General features: G+C 33.2%; 1 long non-coding RNA gene across 1 annotated transcript; it reads right to left on the bottom strand.

Annotated features, from left to right (window-relative positions):
• Window positions 1-8656: 8656 nt before the first annotated feature.
• Window positions 8657-13158, bottom strand: LOC114262894 (uncharacterized). The gene is made up of 2 exons (XR_014345952.1): window positions 13021-13158; window positions 8657-9766 (listed from the first exon to the last, which is right to left on the bottom strand). It is a non-coding gene; the product is annotated as an uncharacterized LOC114262894 (long non-coding RNA).
• Window positions 13159-18719: the final 5561 nt, after the last annotated feature.

The following is an 18719-nucleotide window of genomic DNA, read 5'->3' as shown; positions in this document are numbered from 1 at the left end:
GACCCCAAAAAAAATCTAGTGCCTCACGTGACCATTTTTGAGGGGCAAAATAGAAACAACATTGTTTGGTTTGAAATTTTCAAAAACTATTTTGAGTTTTCAATTTGTCTATGTGAATTCTTTTAATATTTTAATCATTTTTTTTTTACTTTATAATTTTTGAAAACTCTAAAAACAAAGTCAATAACTGCAAAAATAAAATTAAAAAACTACTGATCTTACTATTTTATTTATTTATTTATTTATAAAAAAAAATTTAAAGATTTTTTTCACCGATTTTGTATTTTCGAAGTATATCTATATTAAGTAGATTTAAGATATAAAAAAATTATTAAAAGAGTTTAATCACATTCTCTAAAAAAAATACAAATTGAAAACTCAAAAATTTATTTTTGAAATTCTCAAACCAAACAAAATAGAAAAATAGACACTTTAATATGATTTTGTTTTGCAGGGAGGCGAAGAGAGATTTCAAGTATCTATGGATGAACTTTAAAGATTTCAAGTGTCTATGGATGAACTTTAAAGTTGTGTTTCTATTATAGATATGGGTAGGGATTTAGAAAAGAAAAGAGAAAAGAGAAAATTTGAGTGAAATATAAGTATATTTTATTCATATTTCATTTATTTTTTCTTTTTCTTTTTAAAATCCTTACTTAAATTCTTAATTCAAAATGCCTAAGTTGCTAAACTACTAGAGATCCTATAGTATGCTATGAAGACGAATCAATCTTGCAAAATAGTCACTGTAATGGTTCATTGGTGTGCCTTATGATGGTATTGTTTGGCTTATTTTTTTCTATAAGGGAATTTTATAAATGTAAGTGGATTAGTAAGGATTGAAAAATCCTAACAGATTAAATTTAGGCTAAGTTTGGGAAGACTAAAAAAGTGCACTTTTTGTCTTTTTGGACTAAAAAATTGTGGTTGAAAATATAGATGTTTGGGTTAACTTTTTGACTTTTTATTGAAAAATGTGTAATAAAAAATTGTAAAAATTGATTTGTAGGGAAAAATTTGAATTGGGAGTTGTGCAGCCGTAATTGTTGACTTTTGGTGAATAGTGTTAACTTTTTAATTTTTTGAGTAACTTTTTGACTTTTTAGCTTTTTTGGAAGTACCCAAACTTGTTGTTAAATAAATTATCAAGTAAATGCGAAAGATTCTTTTATCTCAATGAAAAGGACTTCTAAAATTGCCAAATATAGAAAAAAGAAAAATAAAAGAAGAAGATAAAGAGATGAAGAAGAAAATTGAGTGAACAATCAAAATAATTATTAATTTACTTTTACTCCTATGCTTTAAAAAAAAGTGCAAAAAATAAAATTAAGGTAGAGTTTGGTTAAGTTTTAGAATTGTGATTCCAATCAAAAAATTTAAAATTTCAAAACTCATAACTAAACACTCAATTCAAAACTCTTTTAAAAATTCATAACTAAACTTTTTTCAAAGCTCTATTTTCTTTTTTAAAAAATTGAAAAAATATATATATATTTTTTAATTTTGTTCTTTAATATTATTTTTTTGAAAAAATATTTTTTTTCAGAAAATATTTTTTTATTTTTGCTTTTTTGGGAAAAAAATATTGTTATTTTTTGAAGTATTGGCCAAATAATTTGTTATGACTTAGATATATATATATATATATATATATATGGGCAATCCAAAATTTTTAAAAATTAAAAAAATTAAATACTTCAAAAAATAAAAAAATATTAAAAGTAAAAAATATGAAAAATAAAAATTATATATTTAAAACAAAAAAAATAATTAAAATATTAAAAAAATATAGAGCACAAATGTCGTAAATACAACACACATTAAAATAAATAAATAAATATTTACAATAAAAAATATGTACCCTAAAAAAATAAAATAATTTTTTAAAAATATTGTAAAAAATAAATCCAAAATAATTTCAAAATACAACTCAAAATTCAAAACTATTTTCAAAACTCATAACCAAACAAGTTTTTCTCTTTTCAAAACTTATTTCAAAAATTTGTCTTTCAAAACACAAATCTGCACTTAAATCATGATTCTAAAATTAAACCAAATAGTTATATCTATATTTCTAATAAGAGAAATGACAAGAAATGGTTATTTGTAGGGGAAAAAAGTGTAAGAAACAGTTACCTATTAACTATCTTATTATCTCATCTTCATTCCTTTAATGAATTAAGTTCGAACGAACTTTTAACAAGTCAAACACGAGTCAAGCTCAAGTTGTTTCGTTCATTTATCACTCCTACTTCCAACTTCTCCAATTTATGTTCCATTTTCTACACATTCTCCATCATGTTTTCCACGTGTTTAATGCTGCTTTTTTCTACTACATTCATAACTTCTTATAAACTCCAAGTAAGCAAGACGATGCTACGTGTTCTATAATTATAAATAATAAATAATGATAATAATTATTTATTTATTTATGGTGACAACCGATATATTAACTCTAGTTGTCATAACTTATTATCGAATGTGTAATATGTAAAATTTTGTATTTTTTTTTTTAAAAAATGTCATAAGGAGAGAATTGAAAACAAAAAGGAAGTCGTAGTAGGAAATGAAATAATATAGAAGTCTTCGTCGTTATGAGATCTGATCATTAATGGCGCTGGTTATGAGCTAATATCATGAATAGATTAAAGGTTGGTTTGGCATAAACTAAATAATACAAAAAGTCAAAAAATGAATATCCTATATATTTAAGTTACATCATCTTATTTAAATCACATCACCTCTCTAACACATCACATCAAACTCAACCCAAACCCAACCCATATAAGCTAATAAGTCAAAAAGTATACTTTTTTTAAAACATCCCAAACTAAGGCCGAGTTTGGCATATTTCAAAAAAGACAAAAATTCAAAAAGTCACTATTCTATTTAAGTCACATCATCTTATTTAAGTCACATCACCTCTCTAACACATCATTTCAAACCCAACCCAAACCTAACCCATATTTTATAAAAAGTCAAAAAATGCACTTATTTAGATTATCCCAAACAACCCCTAACTCTAAATCTGAATCAAATATCAATATTTATATTAAAAAAAGAAGAAGAAGAAAAGATGGGTATATGTTGACATGCAAGTGATTATTTCATAGAAAATGTTTGAGATTTCTAAAATAATTTCTAATTTCACTCACAATAATACAGCGTTTCAACTTTTAATTTATCACCCTTAAATCATATAAGATCCAACTCTCTCACCACACTGACTGTAATTGAATTTGTTAGCTTAAATTATAGCCTCTAACATTTCTCCTATTATTATTGAAAATGGACTTCCTTTACAGGGCTGTGTGTCATTAAATGATCCTCTGAGTGGGCCAGAAAAATGGATGTCATTTACAATTGCTTCTAAAAATGGGCCTGCACAAAGTGGGCTAAGGAATGGGCAAAAATGTGGGGCCGATCCTCTTACGCAAATGGACTTATATCTGATTCATAATGTTCATGAGGATATCCCCCAAAAAGGCCATACTTAATGGGATTCTAACCAATTCTCGAACATCCTTTCGAATGTTGTTTTTGTTGTTACTTTATGAAAAATATGGAAGGACAGAAATAATATAGTCTTTAGACAGGAGGAGAGCCACGTGCAAGAAACAATTGGAAGGATCCTTCACTAAGCAACTGAAATTCATCAAGCTTTCAAATTTGACCAATTCACAGGTAGTGTGTTAAGTCCTTTAATTAATTGATGCCCTCCTCGTGCAGGTAAAATAAAATTCAATACAAAAGGATGCTCTAAAAGCAATCCTGGCCTTGCGGGATATGGTGGTCTTTTCAGAGATGAAAGAGGATCCTGGATTCTAGGCTATTATGGGAAACTAGGATCAACCACAAGTGAGGAAGCTGAGCTTTGAGGAGTGTATAGAAGCCTTACTATCAATTTGGAAAAAAGTTGGAAGGACATCTCCATTGAGACAGATTCAAAACAAGTGGTGCTGTACATCAACGACAGCACACCTAGCCAATTCGAAGACATCAAGTTCCCTATGAAGAGATGCAATTGCTCTGTTACTCACTTTCTCAGGGACTTCTTGTAAAAGGGCCTGATCTGTTTGGCCCTCTGTTGTGCTTTTGTTTGCTTTCTTTTCTGTCATGTACTCTGTTCATTTTAATCCCAAAAACAAAAAAAAAAAAAAAAAGAAAAAAAAAAATTAGGATTCTACTTTCGTGGGTTATTTGTTGGGCAATAAGTTGCAGCTTCATTTTGCTAAGTAAAGATAATAATAATAATAATAATAATAATAATAATAATAATAAAAAGTGTGTGGAAGTGTGTACACTTGACAATGTTTTTTTCATATTTAAATTTCACGATAAGCAAACTTCGTAGTATAAAATTATCAATAATGAGACTACCATTTTAGTGAAAAACTCCTAATCATGAAGCGGTGATACTCGGAGGTGAAATTAAAGAGACAAATATTTTTTTTTTATAATTTCCATTTGGGTTAACTTTTATAGTTGTGCTGTTAAACCATTATGGCAACTTGGCAAGTACCATTGGAAGCCTCTTTGTATGGACAGAACCACCCAATCAAGTATTTTTTATCACGTATTTTTTTACATGGATAGAACCAACCAATCAAGTATGTATATAAGATTGAAGTCTACTTTATTTGAATATATACGATAATATATATGTATAAAATATAATAATTAAATTTTAAAAAAAAAATCGTATCCAGGCCTACCGTTTCACTCATTCCGTCTCCCCCTCCTCTCTGTGTGAGCTAAGTTGTCAATCACTATCTCCTCTCCCCTCTCTTCTTCTTCTTCTTTTTATATATATTTTATTTTATTGTCTCTTTCTCTCATATAATTTTAAATAAATTACAAATATACGTCGACTTTGAAAATTTCGAATAATAGAATTGGACTTTAAAGTCCATTGGTTAAAGTCTCTTTTTATATAAATTTGGATAAATTGAAAATAATAAAATTTAACAATGGACTTTAACCAAAGTCCTTCACAAAAAGTCTTTCTTAAATAGAATTGTGTTTGGCAATGTATATTGTTAAAGCGCTTAATGAACATTTTTATTTTTTGGGTTTTTAGATGTTTTTTAAAAAGTCCAATTTAAATACAAATATGTTTGGTTGAATTTTTAAGAATATTAGTTCCAAAAAAAAAAAAAATTAAGAATATGTTTTCTTAAAATTTTTAAAAACTAATTTGGCGAAAAAAATAAAAAAATACATTATTTTCATTTGATTTTCACTTTTTTGGAGAATAAATAATTTTAAAAAATTCAAAATATATTTTTTGTTATTTATTTTTGTCAAATTAATTTTTAATTTTTCAAAAAATATTTTTAAAATAAGTTATGAAACTCAACTAAAAAACTTGATTAAAAAAAAACCTATTCTAAGGCCTTGTTTGTTAACATTTTTAGCTTCCAATTTTTAGTTTAAAAAAAAAAAACAGAAAACTTGTTTGATATATAAAAATATTTTGAAAACAAATAAAAATAAAAATAAAAATTTGGAAATATATTTGATGAGTTGCTGAATTTGGTGGCCGGAGATGAAGGGTGAATGGATGTAGTGACTGGTAGTGCCAAGTAGGCAAAGGTGTTTGATGATGTTCGTGGTATCAGATGCTGTCGAAGGACATGAGGTGGCTGGAAGAACGCTGAAAGGTGGCTGAATATCACAATGGTGACCGCCTACACTCCGGAGAGTGGCCGAAGGTCGCCACCCACCAATGACGGGGGTAGGTGGTGGTCGGTAGTTGGTGGCTACGTTAGTGGTGACGGTGGGTTCTGGCAGAAGGTAAGAAGAGAAAGTGAAAACTTGTTAAAAAACAAGTTAAAAAATTTATGTTTTCAAAACTTTATTTATGTTTTCAAAACATCATCTAAAACAAGTTAAAAAACATTATTTATGTTTTCAAAAATTTTAAAAACTTTAAAATCAATTTTAATTTTTTTTATACGTGAAGTCATTCATAATTCGGTTGTCCCTTTGAACCTAGACTTTGGGATCTCCAGTCAACTAGGTTGGGTTACCATTATGGCGACTTTTGTATAATAGGTTTTAATCCCATTCCCCTCGATAAAATGGTACACTTGCTCTCTGGCTAGCCTTTTAGTCAATGGATTCGCAATATTCTCCTTTGACTTTACATATTCTATGGAAATTATTCCATGTGAGAGCAAATGCCTAACGGTATCATGTCTTCGAATATATCAAGACTTACCGTTATATATATGATTATGTGCTCGTCCTATTGCTGCTTCACTATCACAGTAAATGCATATAGCTGGCACAGGTTTAGGCCACATTAGAATGTCTTCTAAGAAATTACGAAGCCATTCTGCTTCTTCTCCTGTTTTATCTAATGCGATAAACTCAGATTCCGTTGTCGACCTAGCTATGCATGTCTGCTTGGAAGATTTCCAAGAGACTACAACACCTCCTAAGGTAAAGACATATCCACTAGTGGATTTAGAGTCTTTAGTATCCGATATCCAATTTGCATCACTGTACCCCTCGAGTATTGCTGGATATTTGGTATAATGAAGGTCATAATTCTGGGTATCTCTTAGATACCTAAGTACTCTAATTATCGCTTTCCAATGATCGAACCCTAGATTACTTGTGTACCTACTCAATTTGCTTACAGCATAAGCTATATCTGGCCTAGTGCAATTCATTAAGTACATCAAGCTTTCGATTATCCGAGAGTATTCTAATTGTGATATTCTTGCACCTGTATTTTTTGACAAATGAAGACTAATGTCAACAAATGTTTTAGCAGGACGATTGTCGTGCTTTCCAAATTTCTCCAAAACCTTCTCAACATAGTGAGACTGAGATAAAGCATATCTTTCAGATGTTCTAGTAATTTTTATTCCTAGAATTACATCTGCTACTCCCAGATCTTTCATGTCAACTTTTTGTTCAACATTTTCTTTGTGGATTTAATTATGTCATTATTGCTTCCAATAATGAGCATGCCATCTACATAAAGACAAACTATGACATAGCCTTTGTCTGTGCTTTTAACACAGACACATTTGTCACATTCATTTATCTTAAAACCATCTGAAAGCATAGCGTGATAAAATTTTTCATGCCATTGTTTTGGGGCTTGTTTTAATCCATAAAAGGATTTGACAAGTTTACAAACCTTTTTCTCTTGGCCAGGAACTTGAAACCCTTCTGGTTGTTCCATATAGATTTCCTCATCTAACTCGCCATTCAAAAAAACTATTTTAACATCCATTTGATGTATTTCCAAATTATACAAAGCTACAATCGCAATCAACATACGAATGGATGTTATTCTTGTCACTGGTGAATAGGTGTCAAAATAATCAAGGCCTTTCTTCTACCTGTATCCCTTAACAACAAGCCTAGCCTTGTATTTATCTATTGAACCATCTACTTTCATTTTTCTCTTGAATATCCACTTATATCCAAAAGGTTTACACCCTAGTGGAAAATCTACTAGTTCCCAAGTATGATTTTGCAGTATTGATTTAAGTATTGATTCACTTTCACTATTCACAGCCTCTCTCCACAATAGAGCTTCAGGACTTGACATTACTTTCTTGAAGTTTTGAGGCTCATTTTCTAACAGATATGTCAGAAAATCTAGACCAAATGATTTAGAGATCCTAGCCCTCTTGCTACGTGTAGGTTCATCTGATTCATTATCATTGTGGTCTTCACTGTTACCCACAGCAGTATCAAAAGTTCTTTTATTTGAACTTTTCTCTTCAATTTCCTTACTAGGAAAAATATGTTCAAAAAACGACGCATTTCTTGACTCAATAATAGTGTTTACATGCATATTCGGATTTTCCGATCTATGAACTAAAAATCTATATACATTACTATTATTAGCATAACCAATGAACACACAATCAACGGTATTTGATCCTATCTTAGTCGTTTTGGGACTAGGAACTGCCACCTTGGCCAAACACCCCCACACTTTGAGATAATTATAAGTAGGTTGTCGACTTTTCCATAATAGATAAGGTGTTTGATTGAGTTTCTTGTGGGGCACCCTGTTAAGGATAAAGTTAGCAAACAAAATCGCCTCCCCCCACAAGTTCTGAGGTAACCCAGAACTAATCAACAGGACATTCATCATCTCTTTAAGAGTTCGATTCTTTCTTTCAACAATTCCATTTGACTGAGGAAAATAGGGTGCAGTGGTTTGGTGAATGATACCATGTTCAGAACAAAATTCTTCAAATGGTGCATCATACTCACCACCTCTATCACTCCTTACTATCTTTATAGTTTTGTCAAGTTGATTTTCAACCTCAAGTTTATATTGCCTAAAAGCTTCTACGACTTCATCTTTACTTCTCAATAAGTAAACATAGCAATATCGAATACAATCATCAATAAAAGTAATAAAGTACTTCTTTCCTCCTCTAGTTTGAACAAATTTTAAATCACAGATATCTGTATGAATTAAACTTAGAGGTTCAGTACTTCTTTCTACTTTATTAAATGATGCCTTAGTGAGTTTTGCCTCAACACAAATCTCACATTTATGATTATGATCAATTTTTTTAAGTTTGGTAAACATTCTAAAGCAACAAGTATGCGCAAAGAATTAAAATTAACATATCCTAATCTACCATGCCATGAGAAAAAAGACTCAACAATATAAACAAAAGATGTGTTCTTATTATTAAAAACCAAATTAGGTACAACAGTTATTACATTGAGCTTAAAAAGCCAGTCACTCATATAACCTCGTCCCACATACATTCTACTCTTGTAGAGTACAACCTTATCATATTCAAAGACTAATTTAAACCCATTCTTGATCAACAATGATCCAGAAATCAAATTCTTGCAAATCTCTGGCACATGGAGTACATTGTTAAGAGTGAGCTCTTTTCCCGAGGTCATTTTCAGCACAATCTTTCCTTGTCCTTTTACAGTTGGAGTGGGGGAGTTTCTCATAAAAAGCTATAGCAATCCCAGTTTTGACTCGACTATTGTGATGTTTCGGACTCGCGTTTAGTGCATTTGTATTGTTGTGTATCTCCTTCTTCCCTTGTATACCTTTGAAATTGGTCTTTGGGTGTTGTGGGTGTGTTTGGAATAGGTGGGTTACTTAGTTTTCAAACCTTATGTTGCCTAGATTTTTGGTCTTTCGCTCGAGCGGCCACTATTGTGCTCGAGCGGGATATGTAAATTTTGGTCCTTCGCTCGAGTGAGAGTTGCAAACCTTTAGTACTTTACACGTCTGCAAAAGTGTTGGAGGAGTGTCTTTCACGCTCGAGCGGCATTTTTTACGCTCGAGCTAGTGAGTGCTCGAGCGTCCCTTCTTGAGCTCGAGCGGTTGGTGTCACGACCCAAACCCGCCCCTATAGGTTTAGTATTGTAACCGGCCAGTAATCCTAGGATTACCGAAGGCCTCTGAGACAGATTAACATAATATTAGGGGCTAGCGGAAACAAATAACCATATACAACGTCCGTTGAGCTGTGCAGACTTATATGAGACAGAAAAATTTTGAACTATTTATATACATATACACACATCATTGTTAAGTCATTATATATATACAGATTAGAAAAAAAGGGACCTAGCCCTATTTACAAAATACGCAAGACTTGTTCAACCAAACATGAAACAAAACTTAAACTTTAAATCATATGGCCATAATCACTTGACATATTCGGAACCTCCACGGGAGGCACATAGGCTGGCTGACAAAAACAGATTCTAGGCAGATGCCTCTAAGCCTGGTCATGCTCCTGATCACCTACATACATAAATAATACAGTGAGCTAGAGCCCAGTGAATAATAACAGAGTAAAGGGTTTTAATGAATAACGTCCATCACAGAGTCAGAAATCAGATTCTTATGCATATTCAGATTCCAAATTAGAAACAGATTCATATACATATTCATAATCATTTTCATATTCAGATTTTGCATATAATCATACGTGGTACATCCATTAGCGTTAACAAATCCGATGACCCATGAAGGGACGGCCTTGAAGGCATTCCGATGACTCATGTGCACAGAGACGTTTCCGATGACCCAAAAAAGGACCCGATGACCCATGAAGGGACCCGATGACCCATAAAGGGACCTGATGACCCATAAAGGGACGCATATCATATGCTGCTAAGGATGCCACGAATAGGGATGGCAATTTCAACCCGACCTGATGGGGACCCGACCCCCCGTCCCCGATAAGAGTGGTTTTTCCTCGAAAAATACCCCCGACGGGTCGGGGATGGTATTTAAAAACAAATCCCCGGTGATATTCGGGCCGGGGACGGTGATATATATTTCATCCCCGGCCCCGGCCCCGCCCCCCACCCCGGTTATCCCTCGATTTATATATTATAGTTTATATATATATATATAAGTATGTTTGGTTTGGTTTGGTTACAGGCTGTAAACAATAATATTATATATTATATATCTGTAAACTTACAGCTCCTATCTATAATATTATATTATATATATGTTCATTGTTTATAGATCTACAACCCTCTCTTACAGACTCTCTCTCTCTTCTCTTCTCTCACTCTTTCTTCTGTCTCACCCTCACCTCACTCTTCCGATCGTCCTTCTCTCTCTCTCTCTCTCTCTCTCTTTCTTCCCTCTGCCGACACCGTTGCCTCTTCCGGCGCCCCTACCTCATTCGTCGACTCGATCTGCCGACGCCGTTGCCTCTGCCGTGGCCGTCGTCCCTCAGTAGCTCTTCACCGCTGCAAATTTGCTCGATCTGCAGATTTGCCTCTGCCGTGGCCATCTCTCTCTCAGATCTGTCTTATTCTATCATTTTTTTTTTTTTTTTTTTTTGTGTAGTTGATTTGTTCTCTGTTGTTAATGATCTGTTGATGTTGAGATGTTGTTGATTTTTTTTTTGATGTTGTTGATGTTGTATTTGAGCCCAAATATTCTGTTGATGTTGTTTTTTTGGCCGGGGATTTTCGGGGTCGGGGAAACCCGATCCCCGTTAGGGGGCGGGGGTGGGGGTGGCAGTTGGTTCCCCGTCGGGGACGGGGACGGGGACGGGGGGAAGTTCTGCCATAGGGGATCGGGGACGGGGAGGGTGATCCCCGGCCCCGCCTCACCCCGCCCCGTTGCCATTCCTAGCCACGAATGCATTTTAGAATCTTGGACAATCATTCATTCATTTCAAACATAGTGTAGCATTTCAGAAACTAATCATTTCATATCATAATGTTCAGAAAATATTTAACATTGAACATAATTTTACAAAGTTATTACTCACAGATAGTCGCAGAAGCAAATCAGATGGACTGGACATATCAGATAAATCAGGCAGATAATGGCGCGTGACCTACACAAGTACATAACATATACACATTGAAATACAATATCACTCCTTTGATCAAACTTGACTTTTCTAGTCTTTTTCCGTCTAAATAGTCCGAAGTTCTATTACGCTTATTCTTTCTCATTCAAATAAACTGGGTTCTTATTTCACATATTCTTTCATTACTAAGCCCTTCTTTTCCAAATAGACTGATCTTTTACTTGGCTTCTTAAATAATTATCACTAGATCAATGATTCATTCTTTAACTAACTAATTTATGTTGATTGGTAGCTTATTAATCTTTATTGAGTCATAAATCATGTCTAGAATGCTTTGAAAAGAGATGAGAATAAAAATGTGAACTAAATGCAACTTTCCAAAATATGCTGAAAAGGGAGTCTTCGCTCGAGCGCCACTTTGGTCGCTCGAGCGGACTGTAAAATTTGAAAAACTGCTGGGAGCTCGATTTTCACGCTCGAGCGAGATTTCCTCGCTCCAGCGGACAACGTAAATTTTGAAATTCCAAAATTGCAATAGAAGTTCAAATTTGGTATTCAAAGCCTCTAAACATGTACTTTTGGTACACAAAAATGGAGAATCATTATATGATTTAGTAAACACTTTCAATTAGAAAACATTCATTCAAGATCATGTGCCCAAATTTAGTTTTAATTCATCTTCTTTATATTAACCCACAATTCTAAAATATAAATTAGACTTCCCAACCTCTTGAAATTCCATGATGTGTGTAGTACAAATAGATCCAATTTTACTATTAATAACAAAATCAACTTAACTCAATTTTTAACCAAATGCTTAACTTATAATCATGGGTGTTCTAAAATGTATCTAAATTGAATAAAATTCTTAAATTACATCACATGCATGGATTAAATAAAAATCTAATTATAAGATCAAAACTTTAGGATTAATTCCAAATTTCCATAAACTTGATTTTCTTAAAACATTTCCTTTGTCTCTTCAAAACATGACCTTGAATGACTCAATTCCCTTAAAACTCATGTATTAAAAAAAAATACTATAAAATCAAATCAAAACAATTAATTTTCCAAAACTTGCTCTCCTCGTACCCAAACATGAAATTAATTCTCCAACTTTCTCAAAGATTCATTGATGCATGTAATGATGAAGTCCAAATTCATGAGGAATAACACAAATTAAACTTACTTGATAAATTTTCCCAAACTCATTTCCTTAATCTCAAGCTTAACTCAATTTATTTTAACCTCAATTTAATTCATAGTCATAGATGTTCCAAAATATGTTTAATTTGAGTCAAACTCTTAGATTATATTACATGCATGGGTTAATAATTAAAATCAAAACCCATATTCATTCTTTAATTCTTCCAAATTACATGCATGTAGAAATAAGGCCCAATTCATGCAAGATTACAAAAATTAAATGCAAAATAATTAATTTCTAAATTGATTTCCATAAATTGAACATAACTACATGAATTCATCATCTTGCTAACTTCTTCTATTTATATGAAATTGAACCCAAGTTTAACAAATTTAAGAAATCATAGTTTATATTCTTGGTCCTAATTTGATTTTACATGCAAACCCAAATCTTAACAATTTATAATTGATCAACAAAGCTTTATTTTTAATTCCCTCAAAATTCACCTTAAATCAATTTATATCTACATTATTTAAACAATAGAATGAAGAGGATGAGATTTCTTACCTTAGAATGATTTTTCCACAATTTTGACTTCAATTTTAGTATCCCACAAAACCCTCTTCTTCTTTATTCATCATGTCTTCCTTCTCCTTTCTTGACTTCACTTCTCCAGAACCTTTCTTCCTCTCTCACCGTATGGTTCTCTCTCTCCCTCCTTCCTTATAGTGTTTTTCAATTCATAGTTCCTGCCAACAACAAATTGAGCACTCATTCTCTCCTTCCTCGCATGTAGCCAAACGCACCCTCTAGCAAAAGAATTCTATATTTTGAACCATTGCCCTAACTCTTCTCCTTAATTATGTAATTATTTAGAATTAACTTAATTTACTAATTGCGCATCAACTTAATTAATTAGGATTAGTTTGGCACACCAATTACGCTTTAATTTAATTAAACCACAATTAACCATACTTGATCGTGACCGATAAATTTCTACATAGCTCAATTAATCTAATTGACTTCAAATAAGTCTCAATCAATCATAGCTAAATTCATCAATCTGAATCAGATTTTTATCATTCTCAATTTTGTTTTCTTAAATCATCTAGGCCTTCAACTTCTGATTAGATTCCAAATTTTCGTCAATTAAATTACGTGTTCAAATTAGATACCCATTAAATAAATTTAATTCATAATAATTATAATTCTCAATCTTCATAATTTAATTAACTTGATTAACTCCAATTAGGATCTAATTAATCGAATCTCAGTTTTACTAAACTGAAACGAATATTTAATTAAACTCCCAAATGGGTCCATAGTTAAGAGTAAATTGATTCAACTTCTTAATTTCATTTCCTTAAGCCATTTGGACCCTTAATTTCTAATTCCAAAATAAATCTTTAATAGAATCATATACGAGTCAGATCCCACAATTCTCATAAATCCCAAATTAAATTATCATACTCGGCAATTGAATTTCAAATCCTCTTAATTAATCAAGTACTAATCATTATACGTGATGGGGTCGTTACAGCTGGTCTATTGTCTACAAAAGTTCTGGAGGTGTGTGTTCTACGCTCGAGCGGGCCTCTTCTTACGCTCAAACGAAACAAAAGTTTGTGTCTGACGCTCGAGCATCAAACTGTCCGCTCAAGCGGACTGCGCATATATCAGATCGTGAAAAGAACTTTTTACATCACTTTTTCATATCTTTTCACCCAAAACCCTAAAGTTGAGAGTTTCTCTCTCTAAAACTCATATTTTCTCTACATTTTGACCTAGATCTTTTGATCTTTACACCCTTGTGGCTTCTTTAAAAAGGTAGAACTCCTCAAGCTCTCCACTTTGATCCGAGTAGAAGTTGGTTTCGTTACTTTTGAAGTTCCATCCTTGCTTGGCTCGTCTTCTTTCTTTGAGGTAGGGACATTTTACACCTTAATATGGTTTTTAACCTAGGTATTTGTTGTTTTGTATAAATGGTGGGATTTGGGAGGATTTGAGTAAAGTTAGGGTTTAAATTCAAAATTGAAAGAGGGGTTTTCCATGTTTTTACAAAATGACTATGGAGCTTGTATATGAGATTCTCTAGTGTTAAAATGGTGAAATTTAGCTGTTGGGTTGATATTTGAAAAAAGGGAAAATTTGTCCTAATTTGAGTTGGATAACCAAATTGTATAAATAATGATGTTGATATGGGAAATGTGAAATTGGAAAGATATGTGAATGAATGGTATAGTTGGATTTGTTAAATCACTCACCTATGGAAATTTGATAAATTATCTGTTTAAAGACTGTGTATCTGTCTAGAAATATCTGTTTTGGGCTATCGGTGGAAGATGGCTATGATTGTTGTAGAAATTACATGAGCATTAGGTAAATTGAAACCTATGATTTAAATTGTGTCATTGAATATGACGGTATGATTGGGACATTGAATATGTGTTGTGGATGGTCATTGTATATGACAATATTTTAATACATTGTATATGTATAATTGTTTAAGAGAAGAAATGGGATGTACTCCACTATTTGGGAGGAGATAGAGGATGGACTCCATTTAAAATTAGGTTGGCCGAAGTGTCTACGGTGAAAGTCTCGAAATCTTGTATATATATATGAATGCCGGTTCCCTCGGATGAGAGTTCCGTAAAATGGCAAAATAGAAGTGTTGGAGTGATGAATGTATTGAATTGTGAACCACTGAGTTGTAGTCTCATTTTGGTTGACTGGATAATAATGAACTTGGTTAATGGATTTACCATAAATGAATGAATGGAAATGGATTGAGATATGGTCACCTATATTGAATGGTCAAGGAAAGAATGTAAGTTAATCATGATTATGAAACATTTATTTGACACTTCTATCTTAGTTAAACCTCATATGCTGTGTTAGTTTATCTCTACTGGGCTTTGGCTCACCCTACTCGGGAAAATATTTTCAGGTGCTGGTGACATGCCACCTCCAAGGACATAGCTTGGGAGGATTGAGGGCTGAAGGCTCCATTTTTGTTATATTTGTGCTTAAATGTTTATTTAAGCCAAGGGCTTAACTTGTATAGAGCTTAGGACTCTTTCTTTGGTTGTAACCAAGTGATATCTTGGAAAGATGTAAGCCCATAGGGCATTTATTTTGTTATCGTTAATTTGAACTACATGCTGTAGATTCAGAATGAATGTTTATGAATGTATAATGCATGTAATTCCCTTTTATAATAGAAACTCTGATGAATGAAGTAGATCATTTTATTATGTTCATAGATCTTATGGAATGTATTGTTGTATTATATTTTGGGGGCGTTACAAAAGTTGTTCCCTACTTTCCACCACTTTGTAGGTAGTGAACATCTTCTTATCTGTACAGATATGGCGGGTTGCTCCAGTATCCACCTACCATTCCTTGGGATTGCCCACAAAATTTGCTTCAGAGACTATTGCAGCAAGATTGATGTCTGCCACTCCATTGGAAAGATAAAAATCTTCGGCTATGTTGGCTTGTGCTGGATTTTTCTTCGAACTTCCTCTATCCTTGCAAACGTGACAGTCCTTAGCACGATGTCCATCTTTGCCACACACAAAACACTTGCCTTTGAACCTCTTGTTGAACCCGTTGTTGATCCCTTTATTAATCTTACTAGTGAATCCTTGTTTGGGACCATTGTCATCATGCTTCCGTTTTTTGTTGTTGAACTTTGACCCTTGTTTATGTTCCATAACATTTGCTTTAGCCTGCATGACATGGTTTCCTGACTTCTTGTAGGAACCACGGTTGTCCTCCTCAATTCTGAGTCACACAATTAGTTCCTCCAATTTCCTCTCCTTGTGCTTATGCTTTAGATAATTCTTGAATTCTTTCCAGGATGGTGGCAATTTTTCAATGATTGCCGCTACTTGGAAAGATTCACTGAGAACCATCCCTTCCACATGTATGTTATGAAGAATTAATTGGAGATCTTGAACCTGGCTAATAACCGTCTTGGAATCTATCATTTTAAAATCCAGAAAACGGCCGACAACAAATTTCTTTGTACTAGCATCCTCTGTTTTATACTTATGATCTAGAGATTCCCACAGTTCTTTAGCAGTGTTTTTGACACTATACACATTGTACAGCGTATTGTCCAACCTGTTGAGGATATAATTCCTACACAGGGTATAATTTTGGAGCTTTTTCATGAGTGAAGCGAGCCAAATTCAATGTGGTAAGATAAAACATCATTTTTTGTTGCCATCTTTTAAAATCATTGCCATTGAATTTTTCTGGCTTCTTCCTATGATTTACCGGTACTGTCGGAGTCATCACTGGCACAACAGGTGTGGGGATTGGCGTAATAACAGTCTCAGTACTGTTAATTTCAGTTGTCATAATTCTGACAAAATAAAAATAACACACAAATCACAAATTTATACAGAAAAGAATTTACACACAAAATAAATAGAATAATATTTTGTAACAAAATTTCAATGATAAATAGTATATTACTACTATTTAAGAAATTAAACAGTATATGACTACTATTTAATTTCCCGAAACAAAATGTTTATCTGTCTTACACAAATAAATTAAAAAATAGAAATCTACTTTAAGATTGTTAGCACCCACAATGGATGGTGTGTGTAAATTAAATGTACAAAAAAAAACAATAAAATAAATAATTTAGGAAAAATAATTATATAAATTATTTTTTGAATTAAATGCTTACAGAAATTAATGTCGAGACTTGTGTTGGACACAATCTCCTTAAAGTAGATTTCGCCTTCGCTCCGGTGCTTCGAGTTTTACCGGCGCCTACTTCCCAAGATGCAACGATTAACACTTGATTTTACAGCACTATAAAATCAAGTCTGGCGAACCAAAACTTTGTTGAAACGCTCTTTTTCTTTTCCTAAAATTAAATACAGCATAAATGCAAAAAATAGAAAGACAGAAAGGGGAGAAGCGAAACGAAAATCTGAGGGAAAAATGCCTGTTCTGAATTGCTGGAAGGCTGGCTTTTTATAGGAGGAAAGGTGGCTGTTCGAACAGGTGGAAAACCTGTTCGGATAGATTGAACAGGTACCAATCTGTTTGAACAGATAAATAGTTGAATTCAATAGGTGTGAACCTGTTTTTGACCCTTTTGAACCTGTTTGGGTGGTATGAGCCTATTAGGGACCTATTTGGGTGAAGAAAAAATTCCGGACCAATTTATTTTGAATTTTGAAACCAAAATTAAAAATAAAAAATAAATTACAAAAGTTTTTGGCCAAAAAGATAAGTATTGGGCCGGACAAGCCCAATCTAACCTCACACCACGCACCTGCGCCCAAGCCCAGTCCACCCGCCTGACCGGACGGACGACAGCGGCGGCGGCGACGACGACGCGCACATGTGGTTTTTGTTTTGGGTCCAAAGGTTCTAGCCCACTTCACTAAAATGTCTGTTCTGAATTACTGGAAGGCTGGCTTTTTATATGAGGAAAGGTGGCTGTTCGAACAGGTGAAAAACCTGTTCAGACAGATTGAACAAGTACCAATCTGTTTGAACAGCTAAACAGTTGAATTCAACAGGTGTGAACCTATTTTTGACCCTTCTGAATCTGTTTGGTTGCTATGAACCTGTTAGGGACCTGTTTGGGTGAAAAAAAATTCTGAACCAATTTATTTTGAATTTTGAAACCAAAATTAAAAATAAAAAATAAATTACAAAAGTTTTTGGCCCAAAAGATAAGTATTGAGCCGGACAAACCCAACCCAACCTTGCACTATACACCCAAGCCCAAGCCCGACTAGACGAACGTCACGCGGGGTTTTTGTTTTGGGTCCAAAGGGTCTAGCCCATTTCACCCATCCACAAATTTGGGTACCCCTTGGGGCCCTTCCCAAGTATCCCAAGCTAAGGTATATAAACCCATTTAAAATCTCAAGCCTTTCCAATGTGGAACAAGCATATATCACAAATGTGTAGTAAACCCACCAAAATATATTTTTACGAACCCGAAAATGAGCGTTGAATTCTCATTCATCCGGAAATGGTTTTGAGCAACTAAATACACGTTTTATTCACGACGCGGCATTAAACATGAATCCAATGAGAAATGTTAAAAATAATGCTTGGATCCCACCTTAATTAATGCTCAAAGTTAGTAAAAAAATAAGGAATTTCAAAAACTTCCAAAGCCATTTTCCAACAACTACAAGTATCAAATGAAATTTGAGTCAGACTAGTAAAAGGGTAATTTATCATAAATTTTATAATTAGTTGAGTTTGGTGGGAAAAAA

This window comes from Camellia sinensis, chromosome 12 (genome assembly GCF_055761805.1).
Source record: "Camellia sinensis isolate YWXY chromosome 12, ASM5576180v1, whole genome shotgun sequence".
NCBI lineage: Eukaryota > Viridiplantae > Streptophyta > Magnoliopsida > Ericales > Theaceae > Camellia > Camellia sinensis.
This window is presented reverse-complemented; position numbering and strand designations above follow the sequence as displayed.